At 35.8% G+C, this 18,074-nt stretch overlaps 1 long non-coding RNA gene across 1 annotated transcript; it reads right to left on the minus strand.

Moving 5' to 3' along the window:
• Positions 1-10,246: 10,246 nt before the first annotated feature.
• Positions 10,247-17,524, minus strand: LOC122905209. Its single transcript, XR_006384326.1, has 3 exons — positions 17,336-17,524; positions 14,237-14,452; positions 10,247-10,351 (listed from the first exon to the last, which is right to left on the minus strand). It is a non-coding gene; the product is annotated as an uncharacterized LOC122905209 (long non-coding RNA).
• Between the last annotated feature and the right edge of the window lie 550 nt (positions 17,525-18,074).

An 18,074-nucleotide genomic window follows, 5' to 3' on the forward strand; every position in this document is an offset into this window, starting at 1 on the left:
TTAATGGCTGCTTCACACTCTAAGTAGGGACTCAATAAAGGCAGAACAGAAGCGGCTAATTTTTGTGGCTTCCATGCAAACCACGTACTAAAAAGGTAATTTATAAGGGAGGTGGACTGAATGAATTTCAGGTTGAAATAATGAATGTTAAATTAGGCTTTTAAATCTTAAAGGAAGTTTCAAACTGACCAAGTGTAATTTTGTTTTGTTCAACATTTTTTTCTTTCATATTAGCATTTGTTTTAGTATAGCCAGTTATTTATCATTAGCTGGCTTCTGAAACTAAACAAATTGATTTAAAAAGAGAGAGTCTTAATAAAATATCCCTGCTCCTGATGCATTTGTGTCTCCATCCACAACATCCTCATAAAGTCCAAGAGCTAAAGAGTAGCTGGGGGTTATGCCCTTTCCGGACCAGGTGAAATGGCAATTAGCGGTGTAATGGGGTCAGCAGAGGGCCAAATAGCTTTTCCTGAATTCGCATGTGAAAGGAATGTGGGCAAATTAACTGTGTCTGACTAAACTCCACTTTATTTGCTGCTGGTGACATATTGCTAGAGCCAGATTCGTCTCTAAAAATGGAACCCTTCAGGGATCCTGGAAGAGTTCATTTCACCTTCTTGGTCATTACTCTGCCTAATAATAAAACTCACAGGTATCTAGTACTTATGTATACAGGGCTTCGGTGCTTTACATCTATTATTTTGTTCTTACAATAACCCTATGAGATATTGAGATATTGATTCCACCAGGATTCACTCCAAAAAATAAAAAAGAGGAACCACTGTAAATATTTTAAGCAACGTGGGATTAATACAGGGAATCTGGTGTTTGCGAAATTGTTAGATGGGCTGGAGAAGTAGGCTCTAGATGGGGCCTCCAGAAGTAATTCCCAGAGAAATAAAGAACTGGCCCACTAGGAGAGCAATTACCTTCCCAGTCAATGAAGCTAGTAAATTTACAAACCATGTCCCAGAACAGGAATCCAAATTCAAAAGGCTGCTACCACTGCCACAGCTTTTGACACCCAGGCAGCTGGAAAAGGATATTGGAGCCCTGCTGCAGATGAAGCCTCACGCCTCCGTCATTTTTCATGCCAGCCATAAAATGGCCAAGTGAGAGGAGAAGATGGCCTCCCCGTGTCTGCCTTCCAAATTTCAAACAAATCCATCTAAATGGATGAGCCCGAAATCCCAGCCAAACCCTTACTTGTGAAGGAGTTTGAGAAATGCAGAATTTTAGCTTTTCAACATCTGCAAGAGAGGAAGGACCCAAGGACGGAGGCAGAATTCGAGCAAGGAGATCCACCTCATTATTCCAGGTAGGGATTGTATTACCATCCTTGGGCCCACTTTGAATAAGGAAATTGAGGAACTGAGAATTAAGTCAATGGCCTAAGGTAAAACCAAGGCAGTCTTTTTGAGAGCCTGTGCTCCTAAACCCATGGCCTCCTTATAGTCCAGTTGTGGTCCTTTGTGCATATAGGCTAAATGAAAATTCCAGCAACATAGCTCACCAAAGTGAAACTTTTTTCAATGATAAAAAAATTCCCACGAGGCAAATCAGGAAAAAGCCAATGCCGCAGTAAGTAAGGTGGATTCTTCCTACCTTAATTATACTAAACAAAATCCACTTAATCAGATAGATCCAGCAAAACTCTTGAAACTCTTTACTTTTCAAAACGTCTGACTTTTGATTTGGGTACTATTAGATGAAACTGAAATGGTGTTTCAGCTTGGAGAACCAGGAATAAACAGGGATCCAACTCTAGATGAATTCCCATTCATCACTAAATTCAAACCAAAATCTCAGAATTAACCACTACAATGTGACAAGGGACCTCTTCTGGAGACAATGGAATCAGACATCCAGAGAACAACAGAAAATATCATCTATCCTCTAGCCCAGAGCTGGTGTGACTGAGACATTGCCAAGTCTTTACCCATTTTAACTAGCCCATTTTAACTTCCTCGCGCCCCTTTATAGTTAGACCGGGCATGTGAGTTCTGGGCCAGTGGAAGTTGGGAAGGAATGATGTATATTATTGCAGGCCTGGCAACCCTTCTGGGATGACTAGTCCGTGTGTTGACAATCGTGGAGTCTCAAGATAGAAGGAGCCTGAATGACTGTATTTGTAGGGGAGTATCCAGTAGGGTGTTACTCTTTGGATAGCCTCAATTTCATGGCATTTTACCTACCTTCTTCTCCTTAACATCAGACTCTCTTTTTTCAACAATTCATTCAAGTATTTCCATTCCCTTTGCTTTGCTTCTGCTTCTCAAAAACCAGAGCAGCAAAGCTGCACACAATGTTGGAAAAAGGGAAGAAAAAATCTAAAATGGAATCAGAGAAAAAGAACTCGACCTGAAATTGCTGTACCTTTAAAGTCCTCTGATAGTGCCACCCCTGGAAAAAGTAGCCCTTTCCATGTGCTGGAATCAGATCACAGGGATGAGCTCTTCTCCTGGAGTGGCAAGAAGCAGCATGGGAAGACAGTAAGGAGAGGACTGGTGCTTGCTTTTCTGGGGACCACTAGTGATCACAGTGTAGAACGACATGGTGAGGGTCTCCTTCTGTATACCAAAAACGTATGAATAGGCAAAAACAGATTTCACACCCCCTAAGAAGAAAACCCGATAGCTCCTTAAAAGTACCATTTGTATATGATAGCAAATACATTCGTTGTAGATCACTTTTAGCTGTTCATTAAACCAAATTCCCTGGGGACATTTTATGTCAATGCTTTGGAAATTAGTCCTTGTTACTTTATGTAATTGAAGACAATAAAGCTAAGTGCTTGTTATAGTCTTCTGTTATTTGAAACAGGGACTCCCAACCTCAGGTCCTGTCTCCAGTCCCCTCAATGGCCTTCCAGGTAATGATAGGAATCTGTGCATGATTTTCATTATATCAGAAAACCTTTCAGAAATGGGACATTTAACTTAAAGCTGTGTGAACTAAATAAAATGTCAAGTTTCTTTTTTTTTTTTTTTTACTGAGACTGTATCAGCTTAGTACAAAAATTGATCATCTCAGAGGACAATTGATAGTTGAACATCTCATGCCATCTGGTCATGCTGAATAGCAGCCATTTAATGTCTTTGATTAATAAAAACCCAGGAAGACTTTCATAAAGAGCAACCTTAAAAAATTGGCTCCATGGAGGAAATACTATTAGCAGTTTAAGAATCTAGCCAAAAAGTGGAAGCAACCCAATGTCCACCAACTGATGAGTGGATGAGTCAAATATGATATAGTCATACAATGGAATATTATTTAGCAATAAAAAGAATGAAATACTGATATGTATTATGACATAGATGAGCCTCAAAAGACATACTTAGTGAAAGAAACCTGTCACAAAAGACCATTTATTTCATGATTCCATTTATATGAAATGTTCATCCGATCCAAATCTATAGAGACAGAGAGTGGATTTGTAGTTACTTAGGGCTGAGCTGGAGGAAAATGGTAAGTGACTATAACAGATATGATTAGGAAAGGTGATGACAATTAGATTGTGGTGATTACCGCACAGCTCTCTATATTCTAAAAACCGTTGTAGACTTAAATGGGTGAATTTTATGGTGTATAAATTATATCTCAACAAGCTGTTAAAATTTTTCAAAATCATGAATTGAACTCTGTAATTTTCCATTTGACCAAAATTAACCTGGATTAATGGAATCTTACAATCTGGGAGTAAAGTTGGGTTCTGGAGAAACAACACAAAAACAAACAGTAACTCTGTATCTTCCCTTGGGAGAAAATGCTAGACCCTCAACACAGTCTCCCCCTCCTTGTCTTCTCCTGCACCCCCTTCCTTACTCATGGCAGAAAGTCATAAGATAAGATTGTGGCCCAAGAGAAGCTATTTCCCCACTGCCCTGTCCCCATAAATGACCCAGAGCTTCACATGTTTTCGCTTCCATGCAGAGAACAGGGCCTGTAGCCCTTCAACCACACCAAGATCAATTCTTGTCCTTGGCAGTTTTCCCTTTTTCCTCTACAGCTGGTTTTACCTGGCATATCTGCTTATATGCAATTTTTCCTTTTGCTGCTTTGAAACATTTAACGAATCTCCACTAAAGTCATCAAGAGGCACAATAGCATTCTCCTATTTCCTATTTACAAGTTCTAAGTCAATTGTGAAAATTTCAGAAAATATATAAAAGTATAAAAGGGACGCCTGGGTGGCTCAGTTGGTTGGGCAGCTGCCTTCGGCTCAGGTCATGATCCCAGTGTCCTGGGATCGAGTCCCACATCGGGCTCCTTGCTTGGCGGGGAGCCTGCTTCTCCCTCTGCCTCTGCCTGCCATTCTGTCTACCTGTGCTCGCTCTCTCTCTCTGACAAATAAATAAAATCTTTAAAAAGAAAAAAAAGGGAATACAACCACTACTTAGTAATAACCTTTGTTACCATTTTGACATATTTCCTTCTAAGGTTTCATAGATATTTTTATTCTTTTTTCTTCCCAGTTAAAATCATACCAGATGTTTATTTTTGTAGATTAAAGGAATCACATAACTAGTCTCCTTGTTATGAGTGGCTGATAAATCTTTTTTTTTTTTAAATCTTTTTTTTTTTTTAAGATTTTATTTATCCATTTGACAGAGAGAGATATATTTTTTTTTTTAAATGAGTGGCTGATAAAAAGCCTAGAGTCAAAGGCACAAAATCTTAACACCATTCGTGTTCTGGATAAAACTCTCTTCTAGCTTCATTTTATGATTTTCTATTTAGATTTTTTCTATCCTACTTTCCATGTTCTCCTATTTCTACATCTAATCTTTTATTATATGTATCACTATGAACAATGCTAAAGGCTTTCCTAAATAAGTATTTTTTCATCATAATCATTCTTAAGTATACAGCTCAGTAGTGTATTCACATTATATACTCACATTATAATCTTGCAGTACTTAAACTCTATACCCATTGCATAACAACTCCCATTTCTTCCTCCCTCTAGGCCCTGGTAATCACCATTTTACTTTCTTTTTCTATAAATATGACTACTTTGGATATCTTAGATACCTCATATAAGAGGAAGCATACAGTATTTTCTTCATGTGACTGGTTTATTTCACTTAGCATGATGACCTCAAGGTCACCCATATTGTTGCATATTGCAGAATTTACTTCCTTTTTAAAGCTGAATAATAGTCCATTGTATGTATATGTTACTTTTTTTTTTTTTTTTTGTCCTTTCATCCATTAAAAGACATTTGGGTTGCTTTCACTTCTTGGCTGTTGGGAATAAACCTGTTATAAACATGGATGTACAAGTATCTTTTTGAGATTTCCCTTTCAATTCTTTCAGGTATATAGCTAGAAGTAGAATTACTGGAGCAAAGGGTAGTTCTATTTTTTATTTTGAGGAACCACCATGCTATTTTCCACATGATTGCACCATTATACAATCTCACCAGCAGTGCACAAGGGTGTCAAGATTTCCCCACTGCCTCACCGACACTTATTTTGTCTTTTTGATAGTAGCCATACTAAAGGGTGTGAGGTGTTATCTCTTTGTGGTTTTGATTTGCATTTCTTTCATGATTAGTGATGTTGAACACCTTCGCATATGCTGTTGGTTTTTTGGATATCATTTTTAGAAAAATGTCTATTCAAGCCCTTTGCCCATTTTTTATCAGGGGTTTTTTTTGTTATTAAAGTGTAGTTTTTTGTATATGCTGGATATTAACCCTTTATCAGATACATGATTTGTAAATAATTTCTCCCATTCCATAGGTTACCTTTTCAGTCCAGTGATGTGCCCTTTGATGCACGTAAGTTTTTTAGTTTAATGTAGCCCCATTTATCTATTTGGTTTTGTTGCCTAATTTTCATGTCATATCCAAGAAATCATTGCCAAATCCAATGTCAAGAAGTTTCCCCTATGTTTTTTTCTCAGAGTTGTATAGTGTGGGGCATTATGTCTAAGCCTTTAATCTATTTTGCATTAATTTCCACATATGGTATAAGACAAGGGTTCAACTTTATTCTTTTGAATGTAGATATCCAGTTTTCCCAGCAGCATTTATTGAAGAGACTGTTTTTATTCCACTGAATGATCTTGACATCCTTGTCAAAGATTATTTATTTTACCATATACACAAGGGTTTATTTCTGGGCTTTTTTTTTTTGCATTTTAATAATTGTCACATTCTATTTTTTAATTTAATTTTATTTTTTAAGTGTTCCAAGAGTCATTGTTTATGCACCACACCTAGTGCTCCATGCAATACATGCCTTCCTTAATACCCACCACCAGGCTCACCCATTCCCCCTACCAAAACCCTCAGTTTGTTTCTCAGAGTCCATAGTCTCTCATTCTTCCTCTCCCCCTCTGATTTCCCCAAATTACTTTTCCTTTCCCTAATGTCTCCCATGTTATTCCTTATGCTCTATGAGAAAGTAAAGCAATATGATAATTGACTTTCTCTGTTTGATTTATTTCACTCAGCAAAATCTCCTCCAGTCCTGTCCATGTTGATAAAAAGTTGTGTCAACTTTTGTATCAACTTATTCATCCTTTCTGATAGGCTTTTATTCTATTCCACTTATTTGTAAATTTCTGTCTTTATGCCAGTACCACCCTGTTTTGATTACTATAGTTTTGTAATATGTTTTGAAATCACAAAGTGTGAGGCCTCCACATGTGTTTTTCTTTTTCAAGGTTATTTTGGCTATTTGGAGTCCCTTGAGATTGCACATAAATTTTAGAATGATTTTTTTTCTATTTCTGAAACAATGCCATTGGGATTTTGACAGAAATTGAATTGAATCTATAAATTGTTTCGGACAGTATTGACATCTTAATAATATTAAGTGTTCTAATCCATTAATACAGGATATCTCTCCATTCATTTTCTCTTTTTAAAATTTCTTTCAGCAGTATTTTGTAGTTTTTGGTGTAAGTCTTTTTTCACCTTGTTCATTAGGTCTGTTCTTAAGCAGTTTATTCTTTTGATGCTATTACGAATGCAATTGTTTTTTAAATTGCCTTTCAGATTTTTCATTATTAGTGTATAGAAATGCAACCAACTTTGTTGAGTTGATTTCATGTCCTGAAACTTTATTGAATTTGTTTATTACTTTTAACAGGATTTTTTGTTTGTTTTGTTTTTTGTAGAATCTTCAGGGTTTTCTACTCATAAGATTAAATCATGTTCAGAGATAATTTTATTCTTTTCTCGCTTGGATGCAATAAACAATTTTTTAAGTAGAATAAATGTGTTCCCTGTGTTACTGAGATATAATTGACATGTAACAATGTATTCATGTTAGGTATATAACATAATGATTTGATATATGTAAATTTTGCAAAATGATTCCCACAATGAGTTTAGTTGGCAGCCATCACTTCACATAGTTACAATCATTTTTCTTGAAAGAGAACTTCTAAGATTTCCTCTTAGCAACTTTCAGATTATAATATGGTATTATTAATTATAATCATCCCACTTATAAGTCATCACATCTTGTAACTGGAGGTTTGTACCTTTTGACCACCCTTACCCATTTCCCCCACTGCCCCACTGCTAGCAATCACCAATCTAGTCTCTGAATTTGAGTTTAGTTTTTTTGAGATTCCTCACACAAGTGAGATCATATACTATTTGCCTTTCTGTGCCTAACTTATTTCAATTAGTGTAATGCCTTCAAATAGGCAAATGGCAGAGTTGTTGTTGCACAAGGCAGGATTCCCTTCTTTTTATGGCTGAATATTTAACTGTGTATTTATGCCACATTTTCTTTATCCATTCATCCATTAGTGAACACTTAGGTTGTTTCTATGTCTTGGCTATTGTAAATGGTGCTGCAGTGAACATGTGGATGCAGATATCTTTTCAAGATATTGATTTCATTTCTTTGAGTCATACACCCAGAGGTTGAATTGTTGAATCATATGGTAGTTCTATTTTTAAGTTTTTGAGGAACTTTTATACTGTTTTCCATAGTAATTATACTAGTTTGCATTCTCACCAACAGTGCACAAAGGTTCCCTTTTCTCTAGATCCTTGCCAAAGCTTATTATCTCTTGTCTTTTTGATAATAGATTTCCAACAGGTATGAGGTGACATCTCATTTGTGGTTTTGATTTCTATATTCCTGATGATTAGTGATGTTCAATACCTTTTCATATACTTATTGGCCATTTGCATAGAGGTTGACTTATTGGAAACATGTCCAATTTCCTTATTTGGAAAAATATCTATTCAGTTATTCTGACCAGAGTAAATTTTAGATACCACCACTTACTATCAATAGTATAGTATAACCCACATCATTAAAAATATTTTTATAATGATTTTTAATTGTTGCATGAATCTGTCATCTAGGTATGCCATAATTCATATGGCCATTCTTCATTGTTTTATTGTTGGACATTTAGGTTGTTTTAAATTTGTTTTATAATAAGGAGCAGTATTCCAAAGTATATCTTTATGTATAGTTCTTTGGTCACACTTAAGTTTTTTTTTTCTTTTATGATAGATTTATAGAAGGGACCCACTGAGTTAACAATCATGATTATTAAGACTTCTGACACATTTTTCTAAATTGAATAAGCATAACCTTAAAAAATAATTTAATATACAACATTTGGGATATATTATATCTATCTTTTGAAAATTTACATTATATCTTATATTTTTTGATGACATGAAATGCTCATATATGTAACTTCAAATACACTAATATATGAATTATATTTTTGATCACATTGAGCTCTTTTGTTCCTTTCCAAATCCTTCCCTTCCTTGTTGGGGTGCTGGACAGCCAGTACAAAAGAGTGAGTTCTGATTGGGTGGTGTAGCCTACTCAAGGATTATGAAGTAGGAAGCAACTATGGGGCCAATTTTAGATGAAGTTTTTGGGGACAGAGGGCAAGGCTTAATGTCATTTTTCTCAGGAGATATAGAGCAAGCCTAAAAGGCCTAACGTAGATTCAACAGTGCAGACCTAGTACAGACCTGTGATCCAAATGAGGGTGTTATTGCAATTGGGAGGCAATTGAAAGGTGGGGAAATTGGGGACTGTCACAATGATTAGTAGGGTACTGCTGACATTTATTTAGTGGGCAGGGGAGAGAAATGCTAGAGATATTTCCTGGCTTAAGACTATTTCCTAGAACAATTTTCCAGCCCCTAATGTCAGTATCTCTTCCTCTGACACACTGGACTAATTTTGTATTGATACATCTTAACTCCCAGGGCTACCCTGTATTTGTTCCTTTTATCATTAAGGACCATAGAAATGTGGAAACTCACATTCAGTGAATTCAGTGAGTAAATAACTTCAAAGTTCCTAAATATGGACGATTGAGTATTGGGTACCTTTTTATTTTTTTTTTTTTAAAGATTTTATTTATTCACTTGATAGAGATCACAAGTAGGCAGAGAGGCAGGCAGAGAGAGAGGAGGAAGCAGGCTCCTTGCTGAGCAGAGAGCCCGATGCGGGGCTTGATCCCAGGACACTGGGATCACAACCTGAGCCGAAGGCAGAGGCTTTAACCCACTGAGCCACCCAGGAACCCGGGTACCTTTTTAAAATGTATTCTCCAATGATGATGACTTGAGAATAAAAGGACAAAATTTATATTTATTAAAAACCTATTGTGTACCACAAACTCTATGTACTAGTTTCTGATGGCTACTATAACAAATTATCAGAAACTGAGTGACTTAAAACCAAAGATTTATTCTCTCACACTTCTTGAGGCCAGAAATCAAGGTGCCAACATGTAGAGGGATTGTATTCCCTCAGAGACGCTAGGGAATAATACAGTCCCTGACTCTTCCAGCTTTTGATATCTGTAGGTATTACTTATAGTGACTTCCCACCACCTTCAACCACCTTCTTCTCTTCTGCCTATCTCATGTCTCTCTGTCTCACTCTTATGCGGACATTTGTCGTTGGATTTAGGGCCCAGCTAGCTAACCTAAGATGATTCCTCATGTCAAGATCCTTAACTTAGTTAAATATCCAGGACCCTTTTTCAAATAAGGTAACATTCACAAACTCCAAGAATTAGGACATGAATATCTTTATTGGGGGACCACCATTCAGCCCACTACACTTTACTTCCAGAATCTTGAATTTTAAAGCAACTATATTTCTTATTTACAAGTAAAGACATTGAAATTTAGAAAGAATAAGAATTTGACAAAAGCATCCTGGCACTTCAAGAGCTAAGATTCACCCCAAAGTTCCATGATGCCTGGATCCAGTGCTGATAGGATCTGCCCCATGCTTGGTCCGTTACATGAAACTGTCCTCAGTATTGGAAAAGTCAGCCTCAGAAAACAGTGTTCACAGATGGCCTTGCATACACCACTTGCTTGACCTAAAAGAAGTAAAAGAACATTTTGCTAAATGTTCTAAATATTCTTTGCTAAAAGAACATTCAGTCTAATAGAAGAAAAAATACAGTCAAGCTCTTAAAGGTGTTCTTTTCACAATCAATTCCGAATAGGTATCAGTGTCACCTAAATTTAGATATTCATGCAATGTTCCAAAAGTGCCCCTTTCCAATTTCTTATCACCTAAAAAAAAAGACACCTTTTTCTAGCTCAGTCCAATTTGTTCTCTCAACATTTGTTGAGTACATACTATAAGTTTTTATATAACCTCCCTTGAGATCCTTCTTGAATATTATTTTAGAGGAAGAATACATGTGAACTCACACACACATACAAAAAGGCATAAAGATACTCTAGCGTTCACTATATCCAGGTTATTTTTTAACCTAATTTATTGGATATTAACTTTTTTTTACCTTTGCTTTAATTTAGGATATTTTAAGTAGCTTTAAGATTTTACATCACTGCAAGTGGTTATTTCTTTTAAAAAAATTTTTTTAATGAAGATTTTTTTTTTCCCCACAATTCAGATTTAGGAGTGATTTGAAACAGAATCAAGGAGTGCACATTCAGTCAAGACCATCAAAGCAATTGTAAAATAATGAGAATATCATGCTGCTTTTCTGAGACAGTTCATCCTTCTACTAAGAATAAGGTTTTCAAAGAAAAAAAAGAATAAGTTTTTCAATAGATATATATTAAGATATTTCAACTGTGATACATCTTACATAGTCAAAAAAAAGTCGATAGTTTAGCATCATAGCATCTTGTAGGAAAGGGATAGATTTCCAGATAACTTTGTATGTTTGAGAAAATAATGTATCTAATGAACTCACACACAAATAACATCTGTTATTACTGATTGGAGAAACTTAGTGGAAATGCAAAAAATGGAAATGACATTAATTTGGCTATGTAGGAGAGCATCCACAGAAGAGACTCCTTAGATGCTTTAAAATGTGAATAGTACCCATCGGGGGACATAGCCTCACTTCACATAATGGGTTTTCAGGTAAACAAGTGGGGGAAATTTGCACTAATTCTATAGGGGCACAATTAAAAATAATTAGAAAAGCCCCCATATTTTATGAATTAACTTCAATAAAACAGACAGGGATGGATTTTGCATTTTCAGAAAATGGTGAGCATGTAGCACAGTCTTGGGATCTGAAGTCCCTAGCGATACAAGCTTCCTTCCTTGTGTACCTGCCAATTTACTTTTTAAAAAGAAGAAGGAGAAGAGGAGAAGGAAGGAGAAGAAAAGGGAAAAAAAAAAAAAGAACACACACAAAGGACTGTCTCTGGGGAAGAGAAAGCATGTGTTTAATGACTCAGTCCTTGGCAACCATCAATAAGTATCCTTATTAAAGGCACGTAAAGAGTGTAATATATATGCTGCAAATCTAGGAAAATACTAGAGTGGTTAGATAGATGATAGATAGATAGAAAGATAGATAGATGATAGATACCTTATTGTGAAATGAAGAAGTAAATAGAATGACAATCATTCTTGGCTTTTGCTACAATAATAAACAATGCCCAAATCTCAGTGGAGCTACAAATACTTATCTCTCACTCACATTACATGAAGGCTATAGGTCTACAGGGCTTATGCTGAGTTTGCCTGGGTTCTACATATCTTCTCATTCTGGGATTCAGGTAATATTCATAAGAGAGAGCAGAAGTTGAGGGACAGAGCCAAATTACACAAGGACATTGAAATTTTCTGCTGGGACACAACATACTTCTCATCATCATTCCATTGGCCAACCAAGTCCAGAGTTAGTATGGTGAGGAAATATGTTGCATTAAAAGGAAGTATGGCAAAAGTGGAGAGGAATAAAAAGTTGTGAACAAATAAAATAGTCTATCACACGTAAGATGTAGAAAACAGCAAAATAACATGACCAAACATATTTATTCTAAGGAAATATTATGATTATTAAATATTTTTGCAATTCAAACAGGAAACTCCTCCAGTCGGTCTTGGCCCCAAGTTTTATGGAGTTTTAAACTTATGTAATTTTTGTGACCTTCTTTAGAAAAGTATGATTAAATACTGCTAATAGAAAATTAAGGAACTTGAAGTTTAAGTTTAATTATCTTCAAAGTAAGTTCAATTTTTTCTTTAATTTAAAAAAAATTTTTTTTCGTTAGAGAGAGAGAGTGTGTGTGTACGAAGGGGCTGGGTGGGGGAGGGGTAGAGAAAGGGGAGATGGAGAGAATCTTAAGCAGGCTCCAGCCCCACACAGGGCTCAATCTCATGACTTTTGATCATGACTTGAGCCAAAATCAAAAGACCATCCCTTTATCCACTGAGCCATCCAGGCACCCCAAGGTAAATTCAATTTTGTCTTCAGTTTACATAATATTTTTAAAAAAATTAATTTCATTCATCAGTTAAATTGTAGCAAAGATATATCCTTCAAAACTTGTATTAGCAGTCTTTATTAAGCTGGAATTCTTTTTTAACCATTTTTTTACATTTTTATTTATTTAGTTTTTAGTAATCTCTACACCCAGTTTGGGGCTTCAACTCACTACCCTGGGATCAAGAGTCAAATGTTCTGACTAAATCAGCCAGGTGCCCCAGCACAGTTCTTTAAAAATAAAATACCATAATATTTATTAGACAAATAATGTTTATTCATTTGTACCTAAGAAAATAATTTAATAATCTTCTGTCTTCCTAAGGCTACCTAGGGCGCAGACTAAAAGGAAGGTGGGAATTCTCTGAATGTCCTCCTCTGAAGAAACCCATCTTTCTTTTATTTATTTATTGGCTACCATTGTTAAATATATTATGACCATCTCATGGTAGTGTTTTAATGAGTATTTATAATTTTAGAAAAAAATTTTGGCTCCCCCCACCTCAGGAGATAACTGATGTGTAGACACAAGATTGTTACTGAAAATTAATTAATACATATTTTTTTTAGTTAAGCAATTTATTTCTTATACATTTTTATTTGTCTCATAATTTATTTCTTATAAATTTATTTATAAGCAATTTGTTTCTTATAAATTTTCCACTTCCTCGATATTGTTGAGAATAATAGGAGAAATTACAGATGATATGGTTTTCGAGCCTGGTGAGCTAAAAGTAAGGGATAAGAAGAGTGTAGGGTTAGAATATGTTGGGGAGTATGGGTAGGCCCAGATCCAGTCAGTAGGTAAAGATAAGTTGAAAGGTGGATGCCAGAAAGTCTTTTCTCACTCTACTCTTTTCTTGATGTGATAGGCAGGACAATGGCCCCCAAAGAAATCTACTTCCTGTTCCCCAAAACCTGTGAATGTGTTACTTTATATGACAAAAATTATTTTGCAGATATGATTAATGTTATAGATCTTGAGATGGGGAAATTCCTTGGAATATCCAGATGAGCCCTACCTAATCACACCAACCCTTAAAAGCAGAGACCCTTTTCCAACAGTGGTCAGAGAAAGAGATGTGGTGACGAAAGAGTCAGTGATACTTGTTGTGAAAGAGGCCCCACCCGCCATGTTAGCCTCCATCTGCCAACACACTGATGTTAATCTGGTGAGACCCTACTGTATTCCTGACCCATAGAACTGTAAGATAATAAATTTGTGTTGCTTTAATCCATTAAGTGTCTGGCAATATTTTACTAAAACAATAAAAAAATAATACACCTGGCAAAGCAAGGAAGTGAGCCACCTGATGACATAAGCAGATGGTATCTGAATTCTCAGGCATGACTGCTCTAGGAAGATCAGTTCCCTGACACTCAGCACCGTGTCCTGGTCTTTGACCCTCACCCAAATTTCTAGGGCTCCCTGAGGTCCATACACTGCCACTCTGCCATGGCCCAAGAGGAATTATCTCCAACCCAGAAATCCCAGCTTACCTCCCAGTTTCTTCAGTGTGTTTGTGAAGTGACAGTTCAGAAAATTCTTAGTTTGATTATTTTGCATGAGGTAAAGCAGAAAAATACAGTTCTACAACTCCATGGGTTACATTCTCCAGTGTGATCAAGCTATTTGCAGGGGATCAGGGAAATGATTTTGGAAGTACATTCACCTTCTACTTGTTCAGTGTTTGACAATTTGGTTTGTTCATATTGCTGAAACAGAGCATAAAAAACTGTTAAGTTCTTCTGTGGTCCTTGAAATATGGATATATTTGAACCGTTAAACTACATTCTGATAAAACCCACTTAAACATTGTTGTAACAAATGCGTGTCTGTATTTTTGTTCTCAGCTGGACATTCTGCTGTGCAAAACAATATCTGTCTAGCTCCAAAGGGGATACTCAGGAAGAAACCATAAGAGGAACCTCTAATTAAAAACAAAAGCAAAAAGTGAGTCATTTGGGAAAGTTGGAAAAAGATATAGAATATACACAAAGGCAAGGGATGGACTGATTTCAAGACATTGTTTAAAATAGTTTGAATGGAAATGGTCATTGACTGGAGGTGAGAAACAGTCACACAGAAACTGTTATGAATGATTTTCTTTGCACATAAAATAGGCAGGAAAATGAAATCAAGCAACAGTGAAGCTGTGATAAATGGACTAAATCTACTGGGGAGGAATAGAAGTCCTCCTATAGGAAGATACTTTGAAAGAATAAAACCATTTGCTAAATAATGGAGCAGAATGATGAGCTTCCTGTTAATTGATATGATAAAGTTGTTACATAGTATTTTAAAATACTTTAATACCTATTCTTTTTCAATAGCAAAGGATTTAATGTTGAGAAGAGTGTTTAACCATCCTCACAGAGCTTAATTTCTGGATTTCAGCTGTGCATCACTAAACAAACAGAATGTAATATTAATAGAGCATTACGTTGCCCAGAATATTGACCATTTATAATACACAGTTATTAAAAGCACCGGTTTACTGACACTATTTAAATACTAGAGATTGGCAAAAAGAGACAGTTATTTGTGTTCCTAAACTAGAAAGATTTATTCATGCCAACTTTCTTTCCAGTATAACCAAGCAGAAGCAACAGAGTATATCATGTATTTCCCTTGAGATACAGCTAAGAGTTAAAAAGATCACTGGACTTGGTGCCAGGACACCTGGGTTCCAGTCCCCATTCCTCTGCTCCTGGCACTGACAATGCTAGGAGCCTCCCAGAGCCTATCCTATACCTGAAAAACAGAGATAATGTTACCTATTTTTGTCTGATTCACAAAATGAGGTAACATGATACTCCATAGTATGACTTACATAAATATATATAGTATAAAAATCATTGAAATACCAATTTAACACACATATCCATCAGAACTTTTGGTAGAATTTTGTCAAAACCTAATCTACTGATAGTTTTATAAGCTGGTTCTTGTTCTTGTCATGAATTTAGGCTGTGCGTGTTTGCAATGATATTCTTTGCACATGAATATTTGGAAAATAAAGGTGGCCTTCTCCACAGTTTTGCCTACAGCTAGCCTTTTACCTTTGCTTCTGAGTTCTCTTGCAATTGCTCTTCATAACCACATTGTGTCTTCATTAATTCACTGGTTTATTGACCAGCAAATATTAATCACTTACTATAAATACATAGCACTATACAAGGCATTATTCAGTAAACTCAAAGAAATGAATAGCTTGATTTTTTTCCCCCTCTTCTAAACTGACTAGCTCTTTGTCTGAATTAATCAAATCAACCAGTAGGTTTTTGGCTTCCTGTAGACACAGCTTAAATGTCATTTTCTATCTTGAAGCTGCTATTTTGGGTATTGGTGATGTGTAGGTGGAAAACTACTATTTAGAAATAGAGTACTATACAGTAAGGCTTATTAGACAGTTATTTTCCATTTGTAGTTTTTATTTCATTTAACCTTTTATTATGGAAAATTTTTTTAATGATTTTATTTATTTATTTGAGAGAGAGAGAGAGCTAGCATGAAAGGAGAGAGATCAGCGGGAGAAGCAAACTCCCTGCTAAGCAGGGAGTCCAATGCGGGACTCGATCCCAGGACTCCAGGATCATGACCCGAGCCGAAGGCAGTCACCCAAACAACTGAGCCACCCAGGTGCCCCTATTATGGAAAATTTTGAACATGTGTATAAGCATATAGGATAAAACAAAAAATTCCCATATACCTAACCTAGACTCAACAATTAAAAATTCGTGGTCAATATTGCTTCAATTTACCCCCACCAAATCCCCCCATACTCCACATTATTTTGGCATGAACATCAGAGATTACATAATTTAAACCTTAAAATATGTATCCCTAAAGATAAGGATAGTGAGAAAATAACCACAATAGCATAATCACACTGAAAATTAATAGTTATTCTTTAGGATCATTAAATATCCAGTATGTGTTCAATATTTCAACTTTTTAATAATATTACCATTTTTTTTGCAGTTTGTTTCAATCCATTTTCAAATAAGGTCCACATTTTTTGATTAGTTGTGTCTCTTAATTCAATTTAAACTTCAGTTTTCTCTACACTCCTACCCTCTTTATTTGTTGAAGAAACTTGTGGTCTTTTCTATAGCCTAGATTTTACCGACTGCCTCCTGTCATATAATACGTTTTTCAGTCTTAAGTGTTTCCTGAGTATTAGTATAGAACTGTGCTAACCAATATAATATCCACGTGTAGTTTTTTTTTTAAATAAATTTTTCTGAAGAAAGTTTTATTTACAGAAAAATGTGAAGATTGTACAGAGTTCACATGCAGTTTCTCCTATTACTAATATCTTTATTTATTAAGTATTTTTTAATCCCAGGAGAGTTAGCATACACTCATATTAGTTTCATGTGTACAATATATTGATTCAATAATTCTATACAGTATTCATCAGTATATGGTTATCATCATGCTGAGTGTATTCTTTAGTCCCCATCACCTGTTTCACCTATACCCCCCATTATTAATGTCTTAAATGAAGATGATTAATTATAATTAATAAACAAATATGGATATGCTGTTATTAAATAATATCCATACTTTACTTAGATGTTCTTAGTTCTTACCTGCTGCTCTTTTCTTCTTCCAAGAACTCCTCCAAGAAACTATATTGCATTTAGTTGTCATATCTCCTTAGGCTCCTCTTGGCTATGACAATTTTTCAGATTCCTTGTTTTTGATGACCTTTACTGGATTCTTGAAAAGTACTGGTGCACTATTTTGTAGAATGTACCCCCATTGGGGCTTGTTTGATGTCTTTCTCATGATTGATCTGGGAGTAAGGACTTCGGAGGGGAAAACCACAAAGGTAAATTATCATTTTCATTCTATCAGAGGTACATACTATACAGATGATTTATCACTACTGATGTTAACCTTGGTCACCTGGCAGAGGTAGTCCCTTCTCCAATACAGAGCTATTCTTTTTCTCCTCTTTCCATAGAATTTCCTTTGGAAGGATCTAGCAAGTCGATCTTTCTGTGTTGTTTCCTTCTCTGTAAAATCAGTTGTTAAGATAAGCTGGCATGGGGTGCCTGGTGGCTCAGTCTGTTAAGCATCCAACTCTCAATTTCAGCACAGGTCATGATATCAGGTATTTGAAATGAAGCTCCACATCTAACTCTGCTGAGTGTGCAGCCTGCTTAAGATTCTCTCTCTGCCCCTCCTACTCATGCTCTCTCTCTCTCTCTCAAATAAATAAATAATAATTTTTTAAAAATCCTCCCTCTTCCTCTTCCTATGGCCTTTCCCTGAACTCAACACGTGTTCGCTCTCTCTCAAAAAAAAAAAAAAAGATAAATTGGC

Source organism: Neovison vison, chromosome 1 (assembly GCF_020171115.1).
Source record: "Neovison vison isolate M4711 chromosome 1, ASM_NN_V1, whole genome shotgun sequence".
In the NCBI taxonomy this organism is placed as follows: domain Eukaryota; kingdom Metazoa; phylum Chordata; class Mammalia; order Carnivora; family Mustelidae; genus Neogale; species Neogale vison.